The 23,170-nt window shown below is 38.4% G+C and overlaps 1 protein-coding gene across 9 annotated transcripts in view; it reads right to left on the reverse strand.

Moving 5' to 3' along the window:
- The window catches only part of LOC136713659 (poly(rC)-binding protein 3), a 180,572-nt gene that overhangs the window by 97,369 nt on the left and 60,033 nt on the right, over positions 1–23,170 (reverse strand). For all 9 annotated transcript variants that reach the window (XM_066690842.1, XM_066690844.1, XM_066690843.1 and 6 more), the window contains exon 2: positions 13,683–13,784. The gene's annotated coding sequence lies outside the window, so the exon portion shown is untranslated. The remainder of the gene's footprint in view (positions 1–13,682; positions 13,785–23,170) is intronic.

The raw sequence follows: 23,170 nt of genomic DNA on the forward strand, positions 1-23,170 counted from the left end.
CCACAACTTTTGGTTCCCAAGTGGATATAGACTACATCTGCATAGCAAAGCCACACATGTACTAGTATATTAATTGACTGCTAGAGAATTCATTAAAAACCTGTATTTTGAAGTGTTTCCAAAATATCTGAACAGGCAATATATGTAACCAAACAAAATCAAATTCGTATTAGCAAGATGCAAAAATGTCACTCCTGGGGCAGAATAAGCTGCACATACATTATAAATAACAGCAATGTTGAATTTAAAACATGCTTGAAGTCTAATCCAAGAATTATCCCTGAAGTGCATAGTTGCTTCTTGTGGAAGACATCCTTTGAATTCTGACCGATGTGAGTTTCTTAGTATCAGTACTAAGTATCAGCATCCTAAAAGAACCAGTAGTCTATTCGCCGTGACTAATACAAAGTATGCTGAGAAAGCAACAGATCAATAAACTGTCCCAGAAACCTGAGCTCCGCGTGGAACATCTGGTGGAACAATGATGAGGAAGTGTCCCTGCTGATGAAACAATCATAGCCTTTCCACACATTCCATTAAAGGCACGCTATAGTGTGGCCTTGGTAAGTATTTCAGTATTGGTCAATTTGTTCTTTTCAAAGATAACCATACCAGGGTACAACTCTTTACATGTGCACAGTGCAGTGTTTTCAGCAGCAATGTAACATCTGGAGTGTGCAAAGGGATGCACTGGTTTCTTGGGGGTTAACCGTACAACGTGTAAACTCCACCTGCCATAAGCACTCACTCATCTGTGACCTTAAATGACATCCACTGACTCACCCATATGGGGATGAACTGAATTTCAGGCCATAAGATTGACCTATGAACTGATTGTTCGGAATTAATACAAAGCAGTGCCCAACCAGTAAGAGAGTTGTGAACACTGAAGCCCCATATACCTAGCATTGCCTTTCCCATGGTCTCTGTCGCTGATGACCCCAGAGATTTGGATTCTGACAGCACTGCCCCTACCGCTACTGCTGCAGCCAGAAAATTGTATACTTTAATTTGTGTTGATTCATATTTCATCTGACTTGACTCTGCATCCTTCAGCATCCCCGCACTGTGGAAGCTACCTCAGATAACCCCAGCTCAAGCGACACGTAGACCTGCATGCAAATGCTTTCTTTTTCCTTCCGTTTTTTTAGTTTTAAAAGCCATGTGCAGCTGCCTCACTTTGCTTGCTCAGCATCAGCAGATCAGAGTTCATTACATTAGCAGGTCTCTGGAGAATCGTCACGGGCTGTGTGACTACCCTTCCAGAATGCCTTTGTTCTGGGGCTGGTGGCGTTACTTTTTATTTTAGTAGTAAAAATAAATAAAATAACATTCAGCATTTTGCCAAACCACTCTCATTAAAAGCTGGTTCTGAAACAATGCAGAAGGATTGGATATTTAATAAATGGCTTTGTTGGCTGTTTGCCTCAAATATTATTGTTCTTGAGGAATTGTATTTGACAGATTTGTCTTTTTTTATATAACGGGCAACTGATCAACATTCAATAACCAGAAAAACACCTGCTTTCTTAAACTGGCACAGTACCACTGTCATTGTACAAGCAGTGCACTGTGTCCGAGGCTCAGCGCAATCAATACTTCAAAGGCGGATGCTGCTTATTTTTGGAGTTTGTGCTTAATGGCCTCCATACTTTACTGCTAAGCTGGTTAAGATACTGCACAAGATATTATATTTCTAATGTATTTATTAATTTTGGACAGAGGTGGAAATTAATCAAATCATAATAATAATTTGACTGAAAGGTCAATCATCTGCATTACACAATAAATACATTTAAAAAACTGTCTTCCTAGGATATTTGATACACAGTACATGCTATGATGATCACTGTACACTGAGAAACAGCAGAAGAGTTGAAAGAAAGCAGGCTGGTTGAATTTATTTCCTCTCACACTTCCTTTACATATTTTGACAGATCCATGCAGCTTTAAAAAGCCTTCTGTGAAAGACTCTCTTAATTGGAGCCTCTGCCTTGCTCTCCCGTGTTAAGCAACCTGGAGAGGAGAGAGCATAGTAAAAGTGGCTTGAATACTTGTGTGTTTGATTGCTTTTGATTTCACATATTAGCAGATATAGCATGTGCAGATGAGCACGTCTCTATAAACCAGATCAATAATAGCTTTTCGCCTAATAAAAAAGACTGCAGGGAGCTGGAGGTCCGGTAGATCTGAAGGTTAAAGCACTTCATCAATCTAACAGCCGACCAAAACTGTCCTGTTTCCTCCTCATCAGCTCCTGGATAGAAAGAACAGATGGCTATTTTGATGCAGAACCAAAGTAACAAAATAGGTTGATGGCTGCTTTAAATAGTTTTCCAGCGCCAAACTTGATAAAGTCCAGTGTTGAGCTGTTGCCAAAGAATGAGCACACAGCATATAGGAAAGAGCCGTTTCACAAACAAACACACGCACACACAGACCTTTCCACTCCACTCAGAACCGACTGCTTACTCTGGGATTGTGCTTTGTGTAACAAGCCACTAGAGGCTGACAGGAGACCACCCTTCTAACCACACTGGTGACGGATGCTGCTGCTGCTCCGTCCTCGCACTGCACGGACACCTGGCAGTGCATTACAGCAAGAAACACTCGCTGAGGAGTGAGAACTAGCTGTTACAGCTGATAGCAGGAATATTGAAACATTATTCACTGGAAAAACAGAGCAGCACTCACTTGGAATTAGTGAACCAACAAGGACGATGCACAGTCTGCGGTGGCTCCTGTTAGACATGACCCTGCTCTCAGCTCTCAACAAGGAGAGCGCTCATCATCTCAATCCCACACGTTACATTTTCACAGAGGTTCTGGTCAATTTACCTTTAAGGCAGTCAATCCCGCTATCTAATCCTTTAATTCCTTTATTACTTACTTACGTTCCAGTTTACGTACCAACTTTCTGTAATTAAGATCGAAGGAATGGCCCTGCTAATAAAACACAGTTCTTATCAGCTGGTGGAGGAAGTTTAAAACCTTAGGGCACTTTTTAATGAGTTAACTGAAAGCTGTGGAATTCAAACCTCTAATAATCCCTTGCTTATTATGCATTCCCATGTTCCTTGATGATCACAAGGCAGTGTGTACTCAAGGCTTAAGTCCTATGAGCATTCAACACAACCTAAACAGCCCCTCAAACATGTAGAATGCTAGCTTTGTATTTGACTGCATTTGTTTTGTAATAACTGGTGAAACAAAGCAAAAAGACATTGTTTGCTGTACACTACATGTGTTCGCAGCCTTGTGTCTACCTTTAGTGCATACTTCAATCTTGTACATTTAAATACTCAAATTTATTTATTTATTTGTTTATCATTTTGTGCATCTTGGATTCAACCTAAAGGTTCAACTGAAATTATTCAAGACTGAATAGACCATGGACTGATAAGACTACACTATTACTACATATAAAAATAAAATAAAAATGTAGAATTTGATAGATTACATAGTCTAAAACCTAATTAGGTAACTGAAACACCCTTTAGTACTCTATTGTGGACAAGCTTTATTAAAATACAGATTTGGGAAAAAATCCAGCATAAGGTATTTTTTCCCTTGATAAGCGAATAAAATAATTTTAAAGCTATATAATTCTGTTAGAAGTTCTGCGAGTCATTATATGTACAGTGTATACTATATCTTCAAAACAATGTGTATTACTAACATTGTGTATTAGTCTTATATTTTGCATTCCTTACTTAAGTTGTAAGCTCTTACGGTTATTGTCTCTTTTTGTCTCTTTAATAATACTTCTTCCTTTCTCTCCCCCCTCTGTTTAAACTCTATTCTGCAAAAAAATATTTAAAAAAGCATAACCAAAGCCAATATAATTTCCATAACTATGACTGACAGACAGGGGTCCACTAAACAATCATACAAAATCAATCCTTAATAAAGATGGGCTATTTATATATATTTAAATTTAAATTTACTGTTGTCCATATAAGAAAAGATAAAGCTATTTAAAATCTAAGTCTGTTAATAATGGGTAAGAAGGCCATCTATTTTTAACCATCCCCACCCACAAGTTCAACAGTCTCTTCATATTTGCAAAATAGTAAATGTGCCTACTCTCTACAAGATGTGTTGTTGGAATTTGCAATTTAATCAAGTTAGTAATTGGTAGGGCTTCCAATTATAACTGACAGTAATAACAGACAAAACATTTATAAAATATCTATCTTTTTCTTTTTTCAGTAACTCAATAAATATGTACCATTCTGACATATACACAGCAGGAGGCACATCATTAATTGTATACAATAATGATTCAGGCTTTATAAAATGTGTAATTGCATTTTGAATGTATATTTATAACTGTTTTATCTATCATTATACCTGTAGGCCTCTGCCAAAGGTTAAAGTAATAGTGGCTTGCTGCTGGACTTGCTGGAAATACACCAGAATGTGTCAGAGATCATGTTTGTTGCCGTTTTTTTAATGACTGAAAGAGAAATGTGGCTTAATTGTGGTGCATGGGCTGACATGGACATGGATTTGATGGGCATTCACAATCGGGCAACATATTGTCAGAGATGTCCTTACCGGATGCTACAGGGAGGCACAAGGGGAGAAGGATGGATTTAAGGGGGACCCCCGCCACCCCAAGAACTAACCTGGCATCACCCCTGCTGGGCACTCATTAAACATATTTAAATGAAGCGAGGGAGTGCATCGACAGCATATTATCTGCGGTGCAGACACACATACAGCAAACACAACAGCACTGCTACCACCATAGTGCTCATGCCCTGTGAGCTTCAGGTGACTAGGTGCTCATAGTGCCCAGTCCACCACGTAAAATAAATTCATAGCCCGCTGTTGAGTTTGAGATAACAGAGAAAGTAGGTGCTGTGAATCACGAGGTTACAAGGAGAGTTAGTCCACTGTGGGTCTGACCTATCGCCCCTTCAACCACCAGAGAAATTGGAGTAGATGTACCGAAACTCTGATGTCTTCTCCAGAAAACCCATTGTATTCAAAACAGCCCCAGGAAAAAACACACACGTGAGACCCTATCAGAGGCACAAAGAGAGATCATTAACCGGGAAATACGGATGATGTCACACAGTGCTGGTTCCCAAATCAGATGGATCTCAGACTTCAACCCTTCCACCCCCTGTGGACAAATCTATTGACAGGTTGGGAAAGGACCCAGTTTTCAGGTGAACCCTAAATATGATCTAACTAAGTATAGCCCATGCGGCTTCAGCATTATGTTTACGTGCTCTGCTGACAGCCCTGCCCTGAATTTGTTCATGTTTTTGTTGTAAAAATACAGTTTTCCATTAAACTATGACACAAAGTAGAGGGCTTGACCATTTGTTCTTGCTCGTATTTTGATGGTGGTAGTATTTTTTTTGTTATTCTTGTACATTTAAAATCTTTAAATGTATAGCATAACTAGTACTACTTAGTCACTAGTACTAATGGAACATAAATTGATTTTGCATCCATCCAAAGGGCATCCACCTTCCACAAAATAATAAAGTTCAATATTATTTTCTTTTGGACTGTGCCATTGTGCCGTAAATATACAGATTATGATGCTGGTGAGATTTTATATATATCATCATCATCAGCTTATATTGATACCCTGGATATCGATACCCTTATATTGATCAACTGCTGGATTGGATGAAACCAATCAATAGCTTCCTTTGTCTATCTTTGATCTGTTCTTTTGCTATGTGTCCGGTTTATTGCCAATTCAATATTTTCACTCTTTCAGTGATGTCACATATTTGTGTTTGTTCTCGGATCCATTTGTTTCTTTGTCTATCTCTTCTTGTTATTCCAAACATACATCTTTCCATGCTCCTTTGTGTCATCCACAGATAAAGCAGGAAGTACCTGGCTTCCTGTTGGGAGGGGCAGGATGAGAACGAGTAGATGGATTGAATGACACAATCTCATCAATACTCTCCACATCAACACTTATAAGTGAATATAAACAGAGCTTTTATCGATAGTACTCATACGTTTTCATTCCCTCCAACAACAGCATATTCACTTTGTGAGAGTAATCATCTTGTAATATCATTAGCTATGAATGCTGACTGTATCACCAGAGGGTTTGACTCACATTAACCCTGTAGATTAAGTATAGGTATTAATTATTCTTAAATATTTACAGCACATGACTTCTTCCAATAATTATCCAGCAAGTGGATTAATATGAACTTCTTTAATTAAAGCATGGCTATGGATACCATCACAGATTATCCACTGACCTAAAAAAGACGCTACAGAGTGCTCTACTTACCGTCAAGATATACAGCATAATTACTTTGTAATTGCAAACAGTTTATGTGTCCTGCTGGCTATACTTCAAATTAAATTTGAGGTCAAAATTGTTATCGAAGGCAAAAATGCAAAATAAATAAAGGTAATGCATATATATATATATATATATATATATATATATATATATATATATATATATATATATATATATATATATATATATATATATGACCTGCAGAAAGATTAGTTAAAATAACTGAAGCAGCCTCCAGGCAACTGTCTATAAAGCCTGCGGCACCATGCCAAAGTATTCTGACAATGAAAAAACAATATATCAAGTTAAATATACCACTGGGATCAGGTTTCAAGCTGCTGTTGTAACATTTACTGATATATGGTGCAGACTGAAAGCAGCAGCTGGGCAAGACAACAATGTGTACCTGACATGTACTGAGAAAACAAATTAGTCCTTGACCCTGATCAGCTGACAGGCCCCCCCAACACCGTGCATGACAGGTGTCTGAACAGACATACACTGGGCTGAGCAGGGTGTGCCAACGCTCTGCCCAATTAGGGTCAGAAAGACACACTGCGCACACCACAGAAACAAGTTGTTGGCTGCTTGTTCTTCCTTGAGCTCATATTTTATGGCCACAGTTTAAAACACGGCAGGGTTTAATCACTGTCCTGCAGTACATTCATAGCAAAGACTGTGGAAAGCCTGACCTCAGGAGTTTGAAGTCTTGTGTTACGTTGTTCACAGACTAATGCATTCGCTGCAGACTATGGCAGGAGCAGTAGTTCAAAATTAGATCTCACAGATTTGACCATGTATTTCTGTCCTCTGTTCCTGCCCACTGCCTGTAATTGTAATTATTAAACAGCATTGATTGTTTAATTGAAACACGGACTGACATTCAATGGCAAAGATACTCAAACCCTTTTCGATCTCTGGTTAAGGTGGAAGGATAATTTGGTCATTACATAGAAAACATATACGCATTCTCTCAAAGAAATGTATTGTTTGACTAAATGCTAACAAAATAAATCTGCGGATAGTTAAGAAACAAATGGTAGGATTAATCAAGTTTTGCAGGGTTTAAATTGCAATCAGCTGCTACATGACAGTGATCCTGCTGGAGCTGTGAAGTTGCTCTGTTACTTTTTCTCTTTACCAAGTGAAAAAAAGGTTGACTGAAGTCTGTTTTGCTGTAAATCGATTTGTTTGGTTGGCACAAGAGACGTTTAACATCAAATACTTTGTGTAGGAACACACAATGGAAGCTGCCAGTCCACTGCAGAAGCAAGGAAAGCAAGTTGTGCAGATTCAATGTAAAGACAAGCACAGCGATTGGAAATTGTATATATCTGAAGAGTCATCAATTATTATTAACCTATCCCATCACCCCCATATTAACATGCAGGTTGCATTGGTGTACATGCTTATTATTGATGAAAGCCTAAATATAAAATACAAATAGGTATCTTGCAGAGTATTGTCTTTGATAAATAATCAATACACAGTTTTGCATGAATGAATATGATTATATATCAAGCAAGACTTAAATGTTGATTTGCGGTTGGTAACCGTATTATACCGATTGTATTTATTGCAACTAATGCATTGAAAAGGTTTCTTGTAAGTAGTCCTGGTTATGGGTGTCTGCTAATAAATGAATGAATGTAATAATAATAATAATAATAATAATAATAATAATAATAATAATAATAATAATAATAACCCAAGATCATGGTTGACTGTGCAATGAGAAAAAGGCAGATTCCTAATAATGTACAAGGCTGAGAATAAGATGAAAAACTGATACTGGTAGAACTCTTTCATAATTGTGCTGAAAAAGCTACAGTGAGGTCAGCAGACTAACCCCGGCCTTAACGTCTTCAGGATTTCATTGCTGCCAAACCCCAGGGTATATTAAACTCCTATGAATGGCAGTTTGTTTATTAAGACCACATGAGTGACACTGCTCCTGTCTTTTTTAGCTTGTGAACAACAGCATTTATTGTACATCCTTAAAAGAAAAAAACACATTGGCTATATATCTGAAGACCCAAAGTCTAGATCCATCAAGTTATCAATGCATATACAGTGAGGGAAAAAAGTATTTGATCCCCTGCTGATTTTGTACGTTTGCCCACTGACAAAGAAATGATCAGTCTATAATTTTAATGGTAGGTGTATTTTAACAGTGAGAGACAGAATAACAACAAAACAATCCAGAAAAACACATTTCAAAAAAGTTATAAATTGATTTGCATGTTAATGAGGGAAATAAGTATTTGACCCCTTCGACTTAGTACTTGGTGGCAAAACCCTTGTTAGCAATCACAGAGGTCAGACGTTTCTTGTAGTTGGCCACCAGGTTTGCACACATCTCAGGAGGGATTTTGTCCCACTCCTCTTTGCAGATCCTCTCCAAGTCATTAAGGTTTCGAGGCTGACGTTTGGCAACTCGAACCTTCAGCTCCCTCCACAGATTTTCTATGGGATTAAGGTCTGGAGACTGGCTAGGCCACTCCAGGACCTTAATGTGCTTCTTCTTGAGCCACTCCTTTGTTGCCTTGGCTGTGTGTTTTGGGTCATTGTCATGCTGGAATACCATCCACGACCCATTTTCAATGCCCTGGCTGAGGGAAGGAGGTTCTCACCCAAGATTTGACGGTACATGGCCCCGTCCATAGTCCCTTTGATGCGGTGCAGTTGTCCTGTCCCCTTAGCAGAAAAACACCCCCAAAGCATAATGTTTCCACCTCCATGTTTGACGGTGGGGATGGTGTTCTTGGGGTCATTCCTCCTCCTCCAAACACGGCGAGTTGAGTTGATGCCAAAGAGCTCGATTTTGGTCTCATCTGACCACAACACTTTCACCCAGTTCTCCTCTGAATCATTCAGATGTTGGCAAACTTCAGACGGGCCTGTACATGTGCTTTCTTGAGCAGGGGGACCTTGTGGGCGCTGCAGGATTTCAGTCCTTCATGGCGTAGTGTGTTACCAATTGTTTTCTTGGTGACTATGGTCCCAGCTGCCTTGAGTCATTAACAAGATCCTCCCGTGTAGTTATGGGCTGATTCCTCACCGTTCTCATGATCATTGAAACTCCACGAGGTGAGATCTTGCATGGAGCCCCAGACCGAGGGAGACTGACAGTTATTTTGTGTTTCTTCCATTTGCGAATAATCGCACCAACTGTTGTCACCTTCTCACCAAGCTGCTTGGCGATGGTCTTGTAGCCCATTCCAGCCTTGTGTAGGTCTACAATCTTGTCCCTGACATCCTTGGACAGCTCTTTGGTCTTGGCCATGGTGGAGAGTTTGGAATCTGATTGATTGATTGCTTCTGTGGACAGGTGTCTTTTATACAGGTAACGAGTTGAGATTAGGAGCACTCCCTTTAAGAGAGTACTCCTAATCTCAGCTCGTTACCTGTATAAAAGACACCTGGGAGCCAGAAATCTTGCTGATTGATAGGGGATCAAATACTTATTTCCCTCATTAACATGCAAATCAATTTATAACTTTTTTGAAATGCGTTTTTCTGGATTTTTTTGGTGTTATTCTGTCTCTCACTGTTAAAATACATCTACCATTAAAATTATAGACTGATCATTTCTTTGTCAGTGGGCAAACGTACAAAATCAGCAGGGGATCAAATACTTTTTTCCCTCACTGTATGTGTGCATCATCTGAGATCGTAGTAGAAAAATCAGAACCTGATGTCTTCAATGCAACAGCACGAACCATACCACTGCATTGTGTATTTAACATTCAGGTTTGAACACCCCTATACTAAACCAAGAAGAGTCTAGGCTTTTTACCAACACAAAACAGTTCCAATAAAAAACCTATTTCACAAAAACCAAAAACCATCACATGTGCTGGGAGCAAAAGTGAACAGCAGTGCTGATTCTAGTGTTTCAAAGCAGCCTGTGACATTAATCCAGGTAAGCAATTGCTTTGATAGGATAGCTCGAAAGTCACCTTCAAATGTTTTGCTTTATGAATGGGAGTTTGGGCCAAGTTGGATAAATTCACTTTATTTCCAGAGAGCTGCATTGGTTAAATTAAAATAGGAATAACTGAAAAACACCAATGAACCCTGGAATTTACAAATCAAGTCCAAAGCAAGCAAGTGTGAGATCACCTATCAGTTGCATGATAGAACTATTTAAGCTGATGGTATAAACATTAAAGATGGTGTTAACACATCCTTTAACTGAACCATGAAAGTGCTTTTATATGAAAGACATCCACACAAGAGCCTGTTTGATTAAGCTAAATGCTCAGTTCAAAACCTTTCTGAAGTCCAACTTTGAAGTCCAACTGTGGCGTGGAGTCATTCTATACAACACTACAAGTAAAAGGCTATAATTGATGGCTTTGTTTTCTTCCACAACCATTATTTAAAAGTATTTTTTCATGCCACGCTGGAATTTGCCTTGTAGATGTTGTGGTGTAGTGACAATGTGTGATGAAGTAGATGCAAAAGTGTGATTTTCTTTCTGAGCAACTTACATTATACTATGCAAATACTTTTCATTTTATTTGTGCATGTCATAGAGTTTATCCCAAAAAATCCATGCCCGACTATAGCTATTATTAGCATTACACCTTGTGGTTATTGCTCCAGAGACAGGATTTGTGTTTTCACAGCTTGTTGTCTTTTTAATAGGCTACCACTGTAGAAGGAAATGATTCATATTAATGATTGATATTATGGCCTGTCGAGCCCAAAGGCTTGCTTATATACAACTATTTCTTCAAGGGTAGTACCATTACTAAAGTATATTTAAATTGAAATGAGAGAGAGAGGGGGAGAGAGAGAGAGAGAGAGAGAGAGAGAGAGAGCAACAGGATATGTAAAAGGGTGCAAATTGCAAAGGAGTAGCTTTAGAAACAGGATATCAATTTAATGGATTATGCAAGTGAGTTCATGAGATTACAAGTAAAGTTGAATTTAAAAGTAATATGAGCCTTGCAACACAGTACTGCTTTAAGCTCCTTTATCAAAATATGTCCTCACACCCTCCATTTTTATTCAGCCTCTTTCCAATGGTGTACACAATCAGTGAGTTACATTGCATTAAGCAGCCACAATATAATTATAATATCTTACGGTATACTTTATATATATATATGTTAATTATTTTCTGACAAATGAAATGCCATCCATCAGATCAATACTGAAAGTGCTACCAGGTGGTGGTTTATATTGTAAGTAGAAAGCACTGAAAAAAATATAGTAAAAAGCAGGATTATGATAAATTAGAAATACCCACAAAGGAAAGAAACATATTTTAATTAACACTTCCATCTTCTAATCTGTAACTATAATTGAAATGAACTACCCAGCCATATGGTGAATTGAAATTGACTTCGACTGAAGCTTTGAGGGTCCCAGAGCCTCTGAATGTCTTACTGCACATGCTCACATTGCTCTTTATATTGTAATGTGATTACTGGTGAGCACACCACGCTGTGTATACTTCATGCCCTTGATGCCGGGTAAACACAGAAGTAGTCGGCTAATGATACCTAAATAACGGAGACTACAAAGGTTCTTTAAAGGGAGAAGAGATTATGAATTAATTTTGTTCCATGAATAATGTATCGACTACTTATGTAACACATAATTCAGGGTTAAAATCTAAATGATTAATGCTGTTATTGGTAGTAGTCGAATTATTAGTATTATAAGTAGTCATAATAATAATAATACATGTCAAATAATACTATGCATCAGCTGATAATGAGATGCTTTACTCGTGTACCAGTATAGCATAGTGTACAGTGTACTAACACTATACTATGACTGAAAATCATAAAATACATATAAATTAAAAAATAACCCCTAGTGGGGGGAGGGGGGGACGTTACAATTGCTATTGCAAATCTGTGTCCTCAGTCAAAATGATTGACACATTTACTCTGTTATGCAGAGGTGAAAACCTCAATGCAGAAAAAGTTTCAGGGTTTCAAATGCTCTGCTCAAATCACAGATCTGTGTCATAATACTGTAACACAGCAATACCACCAACGTGCTGAAGATGCATTGGAATATGAACAGCCATCCTGCACTGAGTTACCCTGGAGCTCCAGGAGGATTGCGTTATATACTGCTGTGTGCAATATTATCAGTAGCTTTTAATACACACTTCGCTGTGCAATATTAGCATTTGAAAGCATAACAGAATATATAATTCCCTTTCTAAAGAGCTTGTGTTCCAGTACAGCTAACTACTGGTAATGATAGAAGCAGTGTGTGTATCAAACAGGCAAACAAGCTTACACTTTAACATGAGTGATGTCCACTGCTGTATGTTACGTGTTCTCTTACAGGTTACATTGTATGATCCAGGAAACCCCCAAGCCTTTGACTATCAGTGTATATACTTATCAGAACTGTGTTGTTTCAAATCAGACAAAGCTGTTGTAAATGTAAAATGTGCTAAATCTCTGCCGAATACCAGCGGCCCATATGAGCACAAAGGAATTGTATCCATATCCTGCTTAGAATCACTTACAAAATCATTCCGCGTTCTTTGTAGCAACAGGAAACAAACAAAATGTGACCCAGAGGATTGGTTCAAATTAATGGACTTGTTTTAAGAAAACAAAATATGTTTTACACATTTGCATTCGGAAATATGCATTTAAAAGGCCCTGTGAAGAAGTGTTCTCCTGGGAAATGCAGGGAACAAGAAGGATGGCGCCATTGTTCACAGTGCGTACATGTGTCAGCGGGAGGAGCGCTGTGTGCATTGTGCGGTTCACAACACAGACGCGGAATACAAATGGTGTTGTTATTTGCTTCACGAAACTAAGAAACGTTTGAAAAAGGATGCAAGGAGACATGAAAAATGCTTTGTTTCATTGTTTAAAAAAATACACATTCACTGCAAATGTTAGAATACTAAGTTGTTAGGATACATAGTTCCTCATTGCTTTCACAGTAAGACACCTGCAGCAAAGTGAAAATATAGAAAGAAAGAAAGAAAGAAAGAAAGAAAGAAAGAAATCTAATGCTCACAAAGTGTGTACACCATTTGGAACTATATTAAAAGTCATGTTATCAGCTCATGAAAAAAACAATACCAGTTGCACTTTGTGTTTCAATATAGAGGAAATCTTAATTTTAGGTGGCTGAAAATATGTTTAAGCACATGATAGGGTTAGCAAAGACCGTAAAAATACTTTACTTATAATTAATGTCTATCTTAACTATTAATATCGTCTTCTAATGTTGAACGCTGGTCCATTGCAAAAATTAACTAACAAGATTGAAGAAATAAATTGAAGAAACATATGTTAAATATTGAATATATATTTATATATTTGGATGGGCTGCCCTTATCAAATGGTTGAAAAAAATAAAGCTTCAGTGATTGATTATATGTCGATTTTACCTGATTTCTGGTGTCTTTTGCTCCTGCTGAGTTCTTTATTTGTCAGTTCCACAGCTGCTAGAATAATCCCTCTATCTGGAGCATGTTTCTTGCTTGTTGATTCTAGAAACAAATAGAATTAATTAATTATCCGTTAATGAAAAGCAATTGACAAAAACGGAAGCCCTGCATATGATTAAAGGGCCAAGAAGTGCATCTCAATGAAAGGAAAACACTGAAGACTGCTACATGTTCAAATGACTGGAGGTACATATGGAAATAGATTATTAAGAAATGAGAAACGCATATCAAATCTTTCTTCTAAAGCCCATGGTTTATTGAGCCATCGGGTTCCTTTAGATTGTATTTTATCATTATATATGCTCTGCGATATCATATCCTTGAATATCCTGGTTAAATAATTCCCTTTCCCAGCAATACACTCCTAATATTACGGGTTGTTTTCTTAGTGTTTGTTTTCCTGGCATCCTTGAAAATGTTCTCGATGCTTCAGTTTAATACGATCCATGTGGTAAAAAAATGGATGCCAAACTGAATTATCTCCCTGAGCTTCCCTAATTAGCCTAGGTGTTTCAGTTTTCATCGCACACACATACACACGCACGCACATGTAAACAAATAGCCTAGATTATAAACTCTGGGACTGTTTTACATTCGCTTTTCAACAATCGTATGTCCAAACAAAGAAGCAAGTCTGATTACAGATTTGTATGCAGGAACATCTATCTGGAATAGCCGTCTCGAACTGATGGGAATTACATTCAATTTAAATGTGGCTTACGACAATCAGTCGAGGAAAATTAATAGAAACCCAATGAGCCAAAAATGATTTTATAGCCTAAGTTTCCTTGCAGTTAAATGTAAATGATTCAATAAAAACACATCAAAGAGCATGTTCGTTTAACTCCTCTTTTGTTGCAGTTAAAATGATTATGTTCTACCCTGGAAAAGCACAGGCAAAAATAAGTCACCATGTTATTCGTTTTCTTATTTGTTTGTGTCATTTTTTGTAAAGGTTTTCTTTGACAGGAATTAAAGAGCCTGTTCTTTCAATAAACTGAACAGCCTATTCATTTTCTCCCTCCCATTATGAGTGTCCCATGCTATTCTTTGCTGTGATGCCTGCCGGGGCTGTTTGTTACCAGCAGTGCTGACTAATTACGCAAACAAAAAACATCTTCTGAAAAGACTTATCAAATCTTGGAGGGAGATGTGTAGTCAGACGAATTACGCAAATTAGATCTGCACAATGTTCTGATGACCATTATCGGAGCCTGACAGAGCAGAGTCCACAAGCAGGTGGATTCAGTATGAATGCTGGGTCGGAGAAGTAGAAACACAGCCGTTCCTTAATGGAGAGCAACAAGAAGTCTGTTGAAGGAATGCACAGGAAGGCAGTGCTCTCCATGCACACCCACCCACACAAGCACACCCATTCACCACTCTCAGCCACACACACTGTAACTGTCAGGCATGCAGTATTATACACTGATAAATATAGCGTAGCACAGCCTGCAGGTGACATGCACTCAAAACCTTCTGCATGCTGATATCAACAAAAACACAATGTATATGCTTTCTTTCTTTCGTTCTCCTTCTTTCTAAAGAACCCTGCATTCCCGCAAACACCTTTATTTCCTAGGAAAATCCAACTCAGAGACCCTACTGAGTTACTCTCCAGGCCACCCTGTGGTTTTTAATTGACAGCCATCAGAGTGACAACTTGTGCTTGTGTTTGTGTGCACTGGGCTGAGCTGTATTTGGAAACAGTAAACCTATGCTGCCTCCCGGCTGCAGACGCATTCTAGTGATGGAGTCAGAAAGGCTTTTTGGTGGCCTAGTCAAAGGTACTTCTGCAGACTCCCTACAGATCCCATAATGACCAGGCTCTCCTAGTGTTTTTGTCAGAAAATAGGATTAAAGCAGTGGAGTCTTTGGCCTTGCATTTATAGTCTATAGTGGGGCATAATGGGGGTAACTAGACAGCCAAGTCTGCTAAGCTTAAAGTCCATGAATGAATAGGTAAATACAGCCATTGCCTTAGCTGCAGCAACTTCAAAATCAAAATCCATCCCGCAGCACAGCAAGCATCAATCAGTGGATGTAGGGGATCAGCGCAGCACTGAATCAATGCGATAAACTGCTGCATTGGATAATAAATTACAGATGATGAATAGCATTCGACTCCGAACAAATCAAGGAAGTCCTGGCCTGATGTATTTTCAACCTCTGCTGCGGCTGCAAGCAGATTAACTTAAACTCCTTATTTCATTCAACCTGTGTGTCAAGGAACATGCATCTGGGAGTAATGCGTTTCAGGACAGGAACAATAGGGTCTGTTATTAGACAGACACAATGGATTTGAATGGCGTTGGCCTCATACAGAGGTGGCTGCTTCACTCTTCCCATGACTGGTGACAGAGGGCTTTCATTCCCTTTAGTGCCAGGGGACCTTGACCTCTGGGGAAATGATGACACTTCATAAGGGATAAACTCATAAATTATGGGAGTGATATAGCTAATGGATCTACAGCCACAATGAAACTGGTCATTGGAAATGGAATAGACACCATGACTTTGACAGCTTATTGCGTTCAGCACAGCTTGCTGGTTTTATGTTGCACCACACCGGCTACCAACTGGGGAATGACTGGTTAGCTTTTAAGATCTTTTTTTAAAGTCTCCACATACCCTGCAATTACAATATCTTTGCCTAACCAATAATTCATAAAAGCTAGATTCAGTCTATTTGAGGCTGGGTAGTATCAACACATCACACGGGCGACTCCTGGGCAGAGTGCGGAGTGGGAGTCAGCAGAGCAAAGGAGCAGGGCAGCAAACCAACGTGATGGTTCACTAGGGACTGGGAAATTCATAACAAAAGGGTAGATTGTATTATGTAGCGCAATCAGTAGAGTCCCGGGGTCGAAGCCCTAGCATTTTTTGAAACACTGCCTTCCGAAATATAAATTGCACATTGCTTAAACCTGAAGAGGATGGTCAAGAAAACAACAAAAACAGAAAAAGGTCAACACTGCTCTTCCAATACAATTTCCGCACCATTGCACAAATTAAAGAATATGCTCAGGTTGGTTTTATACATTCAGTAAATATTTGAAGGTTTGTAAACCTGGGTTCGCAGAGTATTACATCTCTGTACCTTCTGGTGCGATCCATGACACAGAGGGGGGTCAACTCACTAATTAACACAAACAATTAACAGGGGTTTATCCAGCCCTAGACCACACTCTGGAGATGCACCTTGGGGTTTCCGACCAAATGACAAACGGATATCCCCCACCGTGAGCAGCCGGGCTGCACGCAGACAGCATAGCAGGGAGGGGATGATTACAAAAAACATTATAAAATATTAATGGCAATAAACGCAGCTGCAAGTCATAAGCCACAACTTCATATGCCCACTGCCTGTCTTTAATATTTCTTACACCCTCAGGCGATATGCACTCTCTCAGGTCACTATGAAGAATCTGTGAATTTCCTGCTAGTTGTTGCTCAGTGGTTCCTTTCACTTTTGCTTCAGCTACAAAGGGATTTATGTGTAGCTGTTGGGCTTGATCTTGATAAAGAAAGAAAAGAAACATGGGCATGCCAAAAATATCTGATAGCTTTACGATGTAAGACTACTTTGAATCACGATTTTGGCTATTTAGACTATTTTGTCTTACTGAAATTACCATTTCTTTCATCTAACTTAACCCACCCCCATTTCTTTTTGAATTAGTGTTTGTTTTCAGTACTTTCGGAGATACCTTCTTTATTGGGTGTCAAAGATTAAAGGATATTGGAAGAGTAAGCAATAACATGTTGTTGTACCATTGGATTTGCTCCTGTTTCATATGGCGGCAATGTCCTATTGCTGGTGAGAGAGCGTGAAACTGAACTTCTGTTATAGCTAAACAGAATATGCTGACGTAAGCTGCCTCTTATTGTGCTCGTTGTATAGGAAAACAACTATTAATTACAGGGAAACTGGTTGAATGAGGTTCCTTCAGCGATGATGGATTATATAGCTGAATTTCTGTTTTGATTTATGTCATATGATGTTGAATGTAAAATAAACGTCAGTAGAACAATAAAAAAGACAGAGAAGTCCTCAAAACAATTAGAAGAGAGAATGCCGAATCCCTGAAGCACTTTAGATACTAAAGTGGATGTCTAATTAGATTTTTAAAAAGCTTTCCGCACTGAAATGCAGAAATAGTTGGAAATTGAAGGAAGACCTACATAGTAGACAGGCAAGGACTTTGGATCAGCAAATTCTGCAGATTGCACATATAAAAGGTGTGAGTCATTAGATAAGACTTTCAGGATATGACACCATATTTCATTAAAATAACCTCGATGACACACAGAAATGAGAAGCACTGGGCCCTTCATGGACTGCACTTGGGTTTTCACAAAAGTGATGTCTTTATACACTCTATTTATAGATATTAAACCTGCTGGGTTAGATAAGACAACTTAATATCGTGTATAGAAAGATGTGGAAGAATAGGGAGCACAGCTCAGCATTTACAATTTACCCAGCTTAGTGGTTTACCGTTTTCTTCAATTGAACATCCAATGATCTTTTCAAAGTGAAATGCAGCTGTAACCTAAGACTGATATCATATAAATATATAGACACTGTGTCCAACCCCAAACGGTGTCACAATACAAACAAAATATGTGACATAATTGAAAGAATTAAAATGTTAAAATGGCAATAGGCCGGACACATTGTAAGGAGAACAGATCAAAGATGCACAAAGGAAGCTATCGAATGGATCCCAAGAGACTAAAAAAGACCTAGAAGATGACCACATAGGAGATGGGAAGATGAAATAATAATCTTTGTAGGTGTGACACAGAAAAGAGAAGCTGTAGATCGAAGCAAGTGGAAACATCTTGGGGAGCCTCCATCCAGCAGTGGATCGATATGGGCTGATGGTGATGATATATTTCTATATATACAGGGTTTCCCGGCAACTATATTCAGGCCCAGGCCCCGGTCAACAAAATTGAAACAGACTGCCATGCCTATGCAATTATCTGGGGGAAACACTGATATACATTCAAACACTGGTGTTCAAGCCCAGTCCACCTGTGTTCTGATATGCTAATATATGTAAACAGGTGTTAGCTTTGTCTGGCACAAGGGGAGAATCTGAAACATCAAATAGTTAAACGCATGATAACTAATTTTCTCCATCTGTGGCCTGAAGGGGATCACATACAGTTAGCGTTTAGGGTTTTGTTGGAGGGCTGGGATTAAATCAAAACTTTGACCCACCCGCTAATAGTAAACTACAGAACTGTGCTCAGTTGCGGCTTCATTTTTAGTTAGATCATAAATGTAACCACTATAATGTACAGGTTTGTAGTTTTCTATTAGCAGGTGGGTCAAAGCTTTGATTTAATCCAGCCCTATATTCACATACGCTAATCATCAGAACTCAAAGTGTGGTTTGAATTATTGGAAAGTAAATTAACCAAATTATTAAGCAATGTGCTAGTTCAAGCTTTTGCAGAGACACAGATCCCCAACCTATCTCACAAAGATTTTATTTGCTAACCAAACCTGTGTCTAAAAATGGTCTATGAATCATTTGTCCATTTTATTTTATTTTTTTATCTTGAAACAATCCATTAAAATGCAAATAAAGAGCCAGGGGAGTCAACCACATTAGTTAATATCTCCATTTCTGTTATTACCCTAAGGTAACGTATTAAAGAGTTAGAGAAATTGCATGCAAAGGTTAGAGTTAGGAGAGGGGTAATCATGTGCATTTTGTGAACTCAGAGTCAATGAAAGGGTTATACTTTTAATTAAGTTCATATTTCTTTGTGATTATTTTAAATTGCCCTATTGATCTTGCATTCCATTTTTTTCTAGTGGATGAAGAAAGAAACACTAGCTAATTGGAAAAGCTAGCCTTTGGAAATTTACCACAGGATTTCCTGCACCTCTTACATGGTTTTACTGTGGTATGACCATAGTTTTGGAGTGGCTTCCCATGGATGTAACATGTCTGGACTGGAACAACACATAAAAAAAAAATGTTGCAGAAAAAAAACTGATATTGTTACAAAGATTCCTTGTGTTTCATTCTAGAATTTATTATTCTATTGTTCCCCTGAACTTTTTCTACAATATGACTACGATAACAATCCATTTTTATGTTTTTCTTTATTTCTTTTTAGATCTTCTTGGCGTTTCTTATGTGAACATTACAAATATATATTTATTTTATTGATCAAATAAAGCTCACAGTGGGGGGACATTTAATCAGCCAACAGTCACCCAAAGGATATGCTTTTCCCCAATGCACGCAGTGTATCAATTGCATGCAACATTAAGTCCTTTCCTCATGTCCGTTAATTTGTGTGTGTTTTTAATGATGGCTGATGATGTGTTGGTGTTCATCTCCACTTCTATTGTGTTTCAATGATTCCCAATGTCTGTCTAAATAAGAGTCTGCATGTGTGTAATCAGTAATTTCATGTGCCCCTGACTTTCACTCCTCAGTGGGAAATGTTTTCTAATTGCAATAGTTTATGGGCTAATGATTTAATTATTCTTTGGATCCATGTACAATGACAGCTTGATTATCTGAATTCTCAGGCTTGGTTATTTTTCTATATAACATCTGTGAGAATGGGAATGAACTGCAGGTGATTCTGGTGTAGACAAGCCGAGATTGATTTTGACTGCTCTTACACAAAATATTTCAGTGGTGTGTCACTTCATAGAACTCCATGAAGATACACATACAAGGTTCTGTTCAAAGTCTTTAACTATTAATAAGCAGGATTTATATATATATATATATATATATATATATATATATATATATATATATATATATATATACACATATACATATATATATATATATATACACACATATACACAAACACACTTTGTGTCATGTCACCCAATTAAGGAATGGATCCAGCCCTACACAATCCAGCCCTGACCTCAGAAAGCTAAATACTGCACCAGCTTGTGTTGCGTGTTGAAGCTCACTTTTTACTCTGCAAGAAGAGTTAGCAGGTGAAACATTAAGTATACATATTAAATAATTACGAACTGAAATAAACTGCTGGACCTATTGCATCATCATTAAAAAACAGCACCAAATAGCAAACATGGACAGAACATTGCTGCTGCTCACCTGGATACAAAAAGCTTAATGGTTCAAGAATGCTACGATAAATTAACTTTTCTTAAATGCTCTTAGTGACCCTAACTTGTCTAAGACACAACATGACTGTTTGTTCTATACATTCACCACTTTGTATGTATAAAAGCCCACCTCTGACCTTGATCACGAATGTCAGAACAATAGCTGTTACAGAATAACTATTGACTATTTAAACATCCTTTACAAATTGAAACATTCCTTTTGAGGTGCCTTAATCCATTCCTTAAATAAGAAAGAAGTCAACTAAAAACAGTAAACACATTTAGCAAACCGAAATCCACAAAGTCACATTGATTGTGAAACAACGTCCTACAAAATAAGACTTTGGAGACCCCACAATCCCTCAAACAACAGCTCTGAGTTATTACTCCCAGAAGCCGGCGCCGTCTCAGTAATATGCAGTCATGAAATTGGATTAACATTTATTTTCTTTACTCACACAGCCCTATTCTCCTTGGGACAGACTGCTGCTTTCCCTCACACAACAGGCAAGATGGTGGCAGACTGGCGCCAACAGTTCAGCTCAGATCAATACTCCCAGCACATACAGAAGTGCATTAAGCCAGCAACACACCTCCCAGTGTTGACTCGACCGCTCGACTCTTACAGAGCTGCAGTTCTAGTAGGAAAGATGCAGCTTCAGGACACAGACAGAGTTACGATACAACAGATCCAGGACAACAGCTCAAACATATGCCTGTAAGTATGAGTATTTGCAATCCAGACGCTTATACGAACTATAAGCGGACAATCCAGGGTATGCCAGGATGTTCAGCTGACTACAGGGTGCTCTGAAAGAATCTCCAAGTGTGAGCAAGGCTTTGAACTGTGTGCACCCCTCCTGTCTGGAGGGAGATACCAGTGTCTTTTTGTACTGACTTCACAACCAGGCGCACGCTGGAGAGTACTCTGACATACCGCTGCCTTCTGTGCATCACAGGCAAAGAGAGCCTTTAACCATTCTCATTCCTATTCCCTGGTTCCCTCATTTGTCAGATTTCAGAGACCCGAACCAGGCTGGGGTTGGCAAATATTCACGCAGACAAATTCCAGGCAGAGCGTGGCATAACTGGCTAATCAAACAGCCCGCTTACCTGCCACCCAGACAGTGTGCTGAAGATGATTAGTGCAGCTTTATAGCATTTCGGCACTGCTCCATATGATCAGATCTTGCACAGGTTACAAAACTACCATGATACTAATTATCAGTGTTCTGCAAAAGCTTGTGAAGGTTTTGAGCAAAGGTAACACATACCCCAATATGAACATCAGAGGAAAAGAGGATCTTAGAGCAGTGCATTTGTAAACTGCAGGTAGCTTGTCAATAATTCATAAAGTTCTCAGACTTATGTACAACAAGTGGCACTTCAAAATGAAATAAGCATATAAAACAAATGTGCACACACATTGCTGCCATGTTAAAAGCACAAATCGAGTTTTTCACACATATTCCCCACGTTAAATAATGCCAACTTGCACCAGATCTATTCCAACTGCAATTGAGCTAGTGGCCCTGCTTATTAAGCGCTGCAAAATAAATAAATAAATGAGTGTAACGGCATTTCATGTAAATGCGCTGTAGACCTATGACAGTATTGCTGACACTCAGTACAGTCATTCACACAGAATTATAGTACTTAAATAATTATATGTTTCAATTTAAAAATGTATCTGAAATTGAGTGCTACACTTAGCGCAGACAGAAAAAAGGAAACGTTTGTATTATTTTATGTTTTTAAAGCCACTCTGAAACACTGCAGTCATCATAACAGAGAGGATTGGCTGGCTGTTTCGATTTTCCACCCCTGCAATCTGCTTAATAGGACATGTTCTCCCCACAAGTACAGTATACATTACAAAGGTCAACTAGAGATGAGCTTTTTGAAAAGAAAGGACTTTTTTTTTGGATAACTGATATTACACAATTACATGTACCTTGCACCAAGTATTCATGAACAGTAATGGTTTCATAATGATCTGTCTTTGAACGGAGTGACGCAATATGTGTATGACTTAAAAGATGCAATGCATTTGTTTTCAGATCAGAACAGAAAATCTGATTTTACCTAATTCTATTTAATCTCACATTCACGTGTTTGATTTGATTGTATTGTATGTGACTGGTCAGAAATGTTACGTATTTTGTGTAATTGACCCTTTGCATTATAGAGGTGGAAAGTCTATAGAGAAACTGATAAGTTACACAAATAATTATCTAAGCACTTCAAAGTATCCTCTAAACACAGCTTTCAGAGGAAGGTCCTTGCCACGCTGCTGTAT

The sequence above is a fragment of the Amia ocellicauda genome, chromosome 18, assembly GCF_036373705.1.
Source record: "Amia ocellicauda isolate fAmiCal2 chromosome 18, fAmiCal2.hap1, whole genome shotgun sequence".
NCBI lineage: Eukaryota > Metazoa > Chordata > Actinopteri > Amiiformes > Amiidae > Amia > Amia ocellicauda.